Source organism: Mus pahari, chromosome 3 (genome assembly GCF_900095145.1).
Source record: "Mus pahari chromosome 3, PAHARI_EIJ_v1.1, whole genome shotgun sequence".
Lineage (NCBI taxonomy): Eukaryota > Metazoa > Chordata > Mammalia > Rodentia > Muridae > Mus > Mus pahari.
In genome coordinates this window covers 115,670,669-115,680,928 of record NC_034592.1, presented here as the reverse complement: position 1 = coordinate 115,680,928, position 10,260 = coordinate 115,670,669, and the positions used below count along the sequence as shown (strand labels likewise).

At 44.1% G+C, this 10,260-nt stretch overlaps 1 protein-coding gene across 1 annotated transcript in view; it reads left to right on the top strand.

Moving 5' to 3' along the window:
* The first annotated feature begins 10,082 nt into the window (after positions 1-10,082).
* Positions 10,083-10,260, top strand: part of Gpcpd1 (glycerophosphocholine phosphodiesterase 1) — a 48,508-nt gene continuing 48,330 nt past the window's right edge. The window contains exon 1 of the mRNA XM_029535750.1: positions 10,083-10,229. The gene's annotated coding sequence lies outside the window, so the exon portion shown is untranslated. The remainder of the gene's footprint in view (positions 10,230-10,260) is intronic.

The following is a 10,260-nucleotide window of genomic DNA, read 5'->3' as shown; positions in this document are numbered from 1 at the left end:
GGACACAGGGGCAAGCAGATCTTCGAGTTCAAGACCAGCCTGGAGCAGAGGAAGTTCCAGATCTAGTATGGTGGCACACACCTTAATCTGGGGCTACACCTTCTGCTGGGGACCATATAAGGACATTGGAAGTATGAAGAAGATATATTCTTCTTCTGCTTGCATTTGCTTGCCAGCACTTCTTAGAGGTTCCAGCTTCTACAGAAGACGGCTGGAACATCTTGATTCTTGGGCTTCCCATCCACAGCTGCACATTGTTGGGTTCGTTGGACTCCAGACTGTAAGTCATTCCAATACTTTCCCTTAATATATAGAGATCTTCTATAAGTTATGTGACTCTAGAGAACCCTGACTAATACATAGGCTCTCTGAAACAGGAATCAAGACAAGCCTCTTCTCCCTCCAGATGTTTTTAGTCGATGTTTTGGTCACAGTGACACACTAAGAAACGTCAAGGTCCAGTGGTTTTGTAATATGGAAGAAGGTGTGAGCTTCCCACAGCACTGGAGTTCAAACCGTACTCTCCAGCTTTCAGGCCTTGTTTCACAGTCCGCTTTCACACATGGGGTGTTCCGTGTCTCCATTTGATTCATGGTGGACTTGGCTCGATTATTTACAGCCTCCTCTTCAAACATACAGCTTTTACTGAGGACTCCATAGTATCTGCTATGGGTTGTTTTTTTGTTTTGCTTTGTTTTTGTTTTTTTGTTTTTGTTTTGTTGTTTTTTCGAGACAGGGTTTCTCTGTATAGCTCTGGCTGTCCTGGAGCTCACTTTGTAGACCAGGTTGGCCTCGAACTCAGAAATCCGCCTGCCTCTGTCTCCCGAGTGGTGGGAATCAAGGTGTGCGCCACCACTTCTGCTTATGGGTTGAATAACATCCTGTTGGAGTCCCAACTCCCATGCCTGGGAATGTGCTGTTATTTGGAAATAGGGTCCTTGCAGATGTAACCAAGTTAAGGTTAGACCTTTAGGGTGGATCATAATTCCATATTGCTGATATTCTTATAAAAAAGGAAGAAACAGACACACAGTAGGGGAACAAATCACAAGGGCAGATGCACAAGGAGAACGCTGCCAAAGGACAGGCAGAGATCGATTTGACTTTTTACAAATCAACAACGCCCCCAACCGCTGGCACCGTCTGGCCATGCCTCCGGCCTGGTACAGAAGGTCTCCTAGAGCCCTCTGAGGGAACACCTGCTGCTGACCTTGAACTTTCTGCCATTAGAATTGACAGAACTCATTTCTTTCTTTTTAAAGCATTGAGCATGTGGTTCTTGTTGAAGAAGTCTGACATTTCGCCTAGTTAAAGATGTGGAGATAGCTGATCCTTCTGATCACGTGGCTAATTAAATGACTGGTCGGAAACCAGAGTCTATTTTTCTTCAATTAGACCTACACCGTTGAAGGTTATAGGCTCCAAACACTGGGGGTTGGCAGTGAATGGGGTTGGAGGATTGAAGCTGCTGGAGTAGGATTTTTTACAGAAAATGGACATTGAAGGGGTTGGATGTCAAGAGCTGAAATGCTGGCTAACACTGCTTTATTCTAGTAAAATATCTTTTTTTTTTTTTTTTTTTTTTTGAGACAGGATTTCTGTGTGTAGTCTTGGCTGTCCTGGAACTCACTCTGTAGACCAGGCTGGCCTCAGAAATTCTCCTGCCTCTGCCTCCCGAGTGCTGGGACTAAAGGCGTGAGCCACCACGCCTGGCTTAGTAAGATATCTTATTTCTCCGTATCAACCATTCTTATGAAACACGGTCCTATAGGAGAAATATTGCCTGGCTAACAAACAGCCGGTGCAAGGGTTAGCATGACATAGTCATGGTAAAAACTCAGTCTGGGTCCTTTGGGACAGCAGTAAGCAGCACAGAGATGTTTGTCTCTGTGTAGCCTTGGCTGTCCTGGAACTCACTCTGCAGACCAGGCTGGCCTCAAACTCAGAAATCCGCCTGCCTCTGCCTCCCAAGTGCTGGGATTAAAGGCGTGTGCCACCACGCCCAACGCTATGTGGATGTTTTAAAGTTTGAATCAACATCCAGATACATTGTCTATAGTAAATTGTGTTTTCCTAATCAGACTGAAACGGCAGTAAAGTGAGAATCCCTTTTCCGGGCTGTTTTTTTCCATGCTTGGGAATTATTTTGTATTAAAGCTAGGGAAAAACAGGCCTCATAACATGCAGAGCCAAGTTATGAATCAGTGCATAACTCAAAAGAAAAAAAATCTGTATTTTATGCAGTCCCTCAGTCTAAGAACTGTGGTGACCCGTAAATATTGAACAACAGACTCTTCAGGAAGAGAGGCTCTACTCTATAGTATTTCCTGGGTCCTCACCCTCATCTAGGCCAGTGCTAAGGATCTCAAGCTGAGAGAGTGAACTCGAGGTTGGAGGAAGTGTGTCCAGTCATCACCTCTGCTCCTCCAGAAAAACATTGCTCAGGAGTGTTTTATAATTGTATTTAACACTCGTAAATAAACATTTTCCCCCTCTCTAGACTCGGGGCTTTATGTAAGAACTCCTTCACACTTGGCATCCCTTTTTGATTTTACATTTGATAAGACAGATACTATCCTGGTTTTGTAGAACAAAAAGAAATCTGAAGAGAGCGAGCAACGTGTGGAAAGCAAGGCACCCAAGTAGAGTTGGCTAATCCTCCTTCTTCCTTGCTGAGTGGAGCACTAACACTGTCTCCAGGGTGCTCGGGAGGAGGGATGAGGTCCACACGATGCCCACCCAGTGTGCGGCTGGGCTCTATCTGAGACAGAGAACCACACAGGAAATCCCAACAGTTGGGAGCAGAGGAAGGAGTACCAGGAGTCTGAAGCCAGGAGAGGTTACACAGCAAGTTCAGGCCAACAGAGATCCAATTTCAAAAAGCCAAACACTGAAAATTAAAAAAACAAAAACATAGAGCAATATAAAGGTCCTCTGTAGAAAATACTAATCAATCAGGAAAAACTATAAGCGGTTCTTTTTTTTTTTTTTTTTTTTAATTTTTTATTTTTTTCTATAAGCGGTTCTTATCTGCTAAGAATTCTTAGTACAGAATTCTTTGGTTGCATATTATGACTTATGAAGGACTGGATCAGTCAATGAAACACTTTTTTTTGCTTGCCAACTTTAAGAAATGTTATTTCAGCCAAGGCTATACAGAGAAACCCTGTCTCGAAAAACCAAAAAACCAAAAAACAAAAACAAAAAAACAAACAAAAGAAATGTTATTTAAGGGGCTGGAGAGAGGGCTCCACAGTTAGGTGCTCTTCTACCCAGGTAAATTCCCAGCACCCATGTGATGGTTCACAGCAGTCCATAACTCCAGTTTTGGGGGAGCTGATTCTTTTTTCTGTCTTCTACAGGCACCAGGTACACATGTAGTACACAGATATACATGCAGGCAAAACACGCATACACATAAAATAAAAAAAATTCTTTATGAAAATTATTTGTTTTGCACGTGTATGCGAGTAAACATGGGGGCATGTGGAAGTTCCAGGACAGCTTCTGGGGGTCAGGTCTCCTCCCTCCAGGTGGGTCTGATGGTTCAGCCCAGGTTCTCAGGCTTGGTGACAAGCCAGGCTTTACTGGCCCTGCCATCTCATCTGCTTACTGGGGAGAGTTACAAGGAAAAGTAATTCAGCCAAGGCTCTGGGCATTTAATAACTGTGCTGGGACACATAGGGACACGGTGATAGGGAACAGGGGAGAAAAACGAGTTAAATTCATAACTAAATAGGAAGTGTAGACGTACTTCTAAGTCCATTTTGTTGTAGGGTGCTCCCTAGAGGACCCCAGAAAGGACCGTGGGACTTCTCTTGCAGGGTGTGAGCAGCAGGAATAAAGGATACATATTCACTGCACTTCCTCCTCTCCCTCCTCAGCATCAAATTACATCAGGGATGGAAAAAAGGAAATTATGGGATGCAAGCAATGGGCCGGTCTTCTGGAACCACAGAGGCACAGTACGGTTTAGGGTGGACAAGTCCTTTGCTCACAGAGCACAGAGGAAATGCTCCAGTCTGATTTTAAATGAGAGGTGGAAGGCACAGCCCTGGAGGGGGCTGGACTTGGCTGAGCCTTAGGGTATTGAGAGTCAGAGTTGCTTGGCTTTTGAAAAACCCTCTCACTGTGTGGCCTTGACTGGCAGGGGACTTGATAAGTAGTGTAGTTGGCCTTGAACCCCTGAACTCACAGATCAACCTGCCTCTGCTTCATATAATTTTGCAGCTGTGGCTGGCCTTGAGTTTATGGTAATTCTCCTGCTTCTACCTCAAGTGCTGAGATTACAGGCATGAGTCGCCATGCTTTGCTGATTTCCATTTCTGATTTTGGCTTTGTTGAATATATACACACTATACTCACTATAATCTTCTAAGCACAAATCATAAGTATAATCTTTGTATTAAAAGAATGAAACAGCCGGGCGGTGGTGGTGCACGCCTTTAATCCCAGCACTCGGGAGGCAGAGACGGGCGGATTTCTGAGTTCGAGGCCAGCCTGGTCTACAGAGTGAGTTCCAGGACAGCCAGGGCTACACAGAGAAACCCTGTCTCGAAAAACAAACAAACAAAAAAAAAAAGAATGAAACTATGTATTCTGATTTTTGTTTTTGACACAAAAGGTTTTCTACATGGCCCAGGCTCAGCTACATCTGGAACAATAAAGAGGGCCTTAGAATTCCATAATTGCTATCACTGGCTCTGAGACTCCCCGCTCCATGCCACCCCCAGTTCTGGCTGTGGAACTTTGCTCCACACTGAGGTCTCCCACCAGCTTAAAATTCACTGTAAGCAGTCAGGCCTTGAACTTCCAATCCTTCTGTCACAGCCTCCAATAGCTACACTACTGGGCCAGGCTCTTTTCCTTTTCTTTAGAACAGTATTTGAACTATTTTTTATGTTATATTTTTATATATAGTCACATGAATTGATTGGTTACACTGATAAATCCTAAGAGGTCTGGACAATCCCCACTCTCTTGTCTGTAGCACAAAAATGCACAAAGGAATAGAGAAGTGCTCACACAGTCTAAAGGGTGCGGTTCCCTTTAATTCTTCAGTACAAGAACAAGCAGGAATTTGTTTCTGTAGCTTAGAATTCAGGCTTAGACTGGAGAGGTCAAGCAGGAGATGCATTAGGGCAGTTGGTAAGTTCACACAGCATAGTGGAGGTCTGTGTTAAGTGGAGCCATGCATTTACAGCTATATCACACACACAACTTTTATTTTTTTTCCTGAGACAAGATCTATAACCTGCATTGGCCTCAAACACCTTCATAAGCAAGAATGGCCTTGACTTTCTGATTCTTGGCCACCCACTCTCAAGTGCTAGGATTACAGGTGTGTGCTGCTATTTCTGATCAAGTCTGGGAATGAACCAGAGCAAGCTTTTAACCTCAGCACTGATGGGGTAGAGGCAAGTGACTCACCGTGAGTTCAGTCCAGTCTGCTCTACAGAGCAAGTTCTGGGTTGGTCAAGGTTCCTAGTGAGACCCTGTCTCAAGGGACCAACAAAGAAAAAAAGAAAGAAGGAAAGAAAGAAAGAAAGAAAGAGGCAAGAAAGATAGACAGTAAATCAAGTCACCATTATTTTAACATTAATAGTAAAGTAATGACAGCCAGAATTGACACACAACACTTCTGAGCTTTTTACTGTTCTCTGTACCTGTGTTTATAGCTGCTATGTACCAGACATGATACCAGTACAATGGTCCATGCCCTGGGTCCTGCTCTGGCAGGACTGACTCTAGGAAGGTCCAGCTGCAGACACAACAGATAAACACCTGCCCTGTCGTCTCTCACTCCCATCTATGTTTTATAGGTAAAATAATAAAGGAGGGGTGTGAATCTGCAAGTCAGGAGTAGACAGAGCGCAGAAACACAGCCTCTAATCTTCTCATCAAAAGCATGCACATAATTAATGCACCACGTCTGCCAAGAAGTCCTGTCTCTCTGAGTCCAGTCACAGCTCGCTTTGGCTGGCTGCCAGGCTTCAGTTGGCAACTGGGTATTTAAACCCAAGGCATGGTAACAGCACTCTTAAGCGTTCTTTTGTTCACAGGCAGGATATATCCTGAAAACAGTAGCTCATTTTGTGGGAAGTTATCAGTATTTTCCATTTAAAAAAAAAGATAGCTAGTCAACTGTTGAATCATTTAAGAACTGTTTCCCCCAGAGAGCTGGGGGTTAAAGCCATGTGTGTGAAGCAAACACTACTACTGAACTGTTAATTAACACTTTTTTTTTCTGAGACAAGATCTCCTATAAACTGTATTGGCCTTGAACACCTCTGTAGCCAGCGATGACCTTGAATTTCTGATCTTTGGCCATGACCTCTCAGGTGCTGGGTTTACAGAAATGTCCCACCAAATCGAACCATATTGGGGCCTGGGTTGGTAGATCCATGGTCTTTCACAAGCCTGGTCACCCTGATGTGAACTCCAACACTCATGTTTTATCTTTGTTTTGTTAAAGCCAGACAGGTAGTTGGCTTCTCTATTCCTAGCACTCCTAACGAGAGGCAGGAGGCAAGAGAAAAATGGTCAGCTAGCCTGGAGTACACAGTTTAGTAGCAGAGAGACCTTAACACATGTGCTATGATATATGTACACTTCCCCACACATATCACACATATATACATGTGAAGAATAGTGTTCTCATATTGGCAATTATAAAATTAAAATGTCAATAAACTCTGAGAAATGTTAAGGTACTCTATATCCCATAGTTTCAGAATCAGCCAAGGCTCCCTTTGGCTATTTATTTGTGGCACTGGGAGTTGAACCTAAGGCTTTGCATGTGTCAGGAAAGCACTCCACTACTGAGCTGGGTTTCCTGAAGTCTTTAGAGACAAGGACTCAATGCTACTCAAGCTGGTCCTGAACTTATTTTATAGCCTTGGCAGGCCTTAAACTCGTCATCCTCCTGCCTCAACCTCCCAAGTAGCTAGGATTATGCTATCAGGCCTGGCCAAGATTGAATTCTTTGGGTTTGTTTGTTTGTTAAATATAGTCCTGGCTATCCTGGAATTGTCTATGTAGGCCAGGCTGGCTTCAAACTTACAAAGATCCTCCTGCCTCTGGAGTGCTGGAATTAAAAGCATTAAAGTATACTCACCTCAAGATAAAAATCTATGTAAAAATAAATTTTCATTTTTCTTTAATAAGTCATAAAACTATATGAATAGCAAAGTGTAAATATTTTATTTATATATCTATTTTATTTTATTTAGAAAGGAGGGACTTATTGTGGCTCACAGTTTGAGGGGATACAGACCTTCCTAGAGGAAAGTCATGGGCGGGTGGGTAGCTCTGTGGTAGTGGGAGTATGCGGCAGGACTCTTCACCACCCCCCCCCCCACATTGGCAGAGCATGCTCACCTTTTTTCTACATCTATATACTCAAGGCCTTGTAAAGCTTTTAAGTAGAGAGAGATCATAAGTGGAAGTTTAAGAAGCTGTGACCTACATAGTGCATTACAGTGTGCAGGCTATGATTTAGGACTCTGCGTTACCACAAGGTATACAAACCGCACAACTGATATCACTGAGAATGATAAAGATGTTTATGGTAGAGGTAAAGTAGAATGTGGGTCAAAAGATATGTATCAGTCTATGCCCTAAGTTTAGGGAAAAAATGTGTAAGAAACAAAGCTGATAATAGCTATAACTCCCAAGGGAGAAAAAAACCCTACACCCACCTCCAAAGAAACATTATTTGTAACAAAAGTACTGGCTAGTAATATTAAATCCAGCAAAATAGTGCCCACAAAGCAATATGCAATGGTGGGGGCAATATAACTAGTGGGTTGTTTCCTAAAAAGCATCATCCGTTAAGTAATTGTGTTAAAATGCATATGAGAAATTGAATCAAATAAAACTAATTTCAGTAAACCGAAACTGGAGCAGCTTTAGCATCCAACAGCCTAATTCTACCTCTAGGAAATTTAAAATTAAAGTAAGTGGGCTCCCTGGAATTCTCTGTCCAAGTCCATTAGTAGCAACGAGTCCTTTGCTGAAGATTGAATATAAATCACAGACAGTAACGGGCAGAACACAAATCCAGGTCGAGCCCTTAGACTGGGAACCTTTCCCATGAACACATTTAAAAACTTAGAAAATGAGATCGTGTGCTTCTGGACCACAGAGAATACGTCTCAGAAGCCAGTGAGATGGCGCATGCTAAGGCTTTCTGTGAAGTTTAAAGTACTCAGTGCCCTTCTGGTAATCATAAAGTTACTTCTCAGATTAACCTCATTAAAGATATGTTCGAGGAATCATAACATCCCACACGCAGAGCAGGAGCCAGAGGAGGGGACACACAGCTTGCCCAGCCCTGCCTAAGAAGCTGTGGTGGCAGAACCAGCCCCACGACCGATAGAGGGGTTGCTCTCAGAGTTTCTAGACTTGCACAGAAAATACTTCCCTTCTTGACCTTCATGGATTCAGGTTTCTTTGTAAATCATCTCTTGTTACTAGCTAGTTATCTTGTAGAAACCTCTGTTTCTGGCCTTAGGTCATCCTTCAAATGTGGATTCAAGTTATCTCCCAGAATCTGTACGGGGTAGGTTACAGGGCTCAACTAGGATTCCAAAATGTTCAGGTTTCGTATATGATTAATATACTATCTTCATATAACCAATGCATACCCCCTTACTTTAGGGGTTATTTTAAGTTTATTTTGTGTGTATGTGTGGTATGTATATATGTATGTATGCACCACATGTGGTACTGGTGCCCCTGGGGGACAGAACGGGACATTGGAGTCCCTACACTGAAATTATGGAAGTTTGTGATCTGCCATGTGGGTGCTGGGAACCAATCCCAGGTCTTCTGTGAGAAGAAGCACTCTTAACTACTGAGCTATCTTTCCCACCCAGCATATGCCTTTATTTTTAAATCCCTCTCCCCCTCGTTTATATGTTTAGTACAAATACATTTTTTTTCCTTATTTCTTGAATCTGCCAATGTGGAACTCAAGGATACGTAGGGTCAACCATACTTTTATTGCTGTTTTGAGACAATGTCTTGTACTGTAGCTCTTGCTGGTCTAGTACCCATTATGCAGGCAAGGCAAGCCTCCAACGCCTATCAACCTTGATTTAACCTCTGAGATTCTGCAGATCTTTGGATATTTCAAGAGGATTTAGGGAGGGGCATGAGTTAGGTCTATAATCCCGAACCATAAATATTCCACAAATGGTAGTTTGACTAAATGGTGAGATATACTAAAAACATTCAAAGGAAGTAGACTCTTGAAAAACATCACTTAAGTATGACTAACAGTAGAGAAATGAAGTCACACCAAGCAATTAGCAGATGTACAGCAGTGGACCTTCAATAGGAAAAGGCGATTCCCCTTGATGTTCACTATCTCAACTGAAGTGAAACCCGATTACATAATGTTGTGTTACAAGTTACCTAGTGGTTGATCTTGGGCTGATTTAGGGTTGGAGTAAAACACAGGGACAGAAGAGGAGGAAGAGGAAGAGGAGAGGAGGAAGAGGAAGGGTAGTTTTGGAAAGCAAAGAACAACTCTAGTTTGGTTTTATTTATTTATTGACTTATTTATTTGGGGTTTGCAACAGCAGGCTTCTAGATGTCAACAGGAGTCTGGTCTCTCTCACCATGTAGATTCCAGGGGGTGAACTCAGATCTTCAAATTTGGTCAATGCCCTTATCCACTGAGCTGTCCTGAGCCCCTTGTTTTAGTTTTAAGGATTTAGTCTTTGATTGATTTGTAAGGAAAGCAGTTTCCAGAAAACATCAGGCTCCCTCATCTTTCTTTTTAGAGACAGGATCTCACTTTATAGCCCTGGCCTCGAACTCGAGGTCTTCTTGCCTGGCTCAACCTCCCCAATACTGGGATTACAGGCGCACCACCTTGACCTTCAGTATCTCAGCTGATCCGGGCCAGACGGGCTAAGGCTCTCGGGGCCACCTCGGGTCTCTGGGCCGGCCTTCCAGGAACACGCAGCCCGCCCCCCGGCGCGCGGCCGCTGATTGGCCAGGACCGGACCGGGCGTGACGTCAGGCCCCGCCCTGCCGCCCTTCGACCCCGCCCCGCGGGGTGGGCCGGCAGTTTAGTCTAGGGCAGCTGAAACCGGTTTGAGAGGCGGCTGTAGCTGGGCTCCTTGCTTCCTCGGGCCACCTAAGGGAGCGCTGGCGAGGCGCTGACGCTCGGCTCCGTCGGCCGCGGCCCAGGCTCTCGGCGCGGCCCGGAGCGGCAGGTGAGGGGGGCCGGCGGTGCGGGCGGGCGGG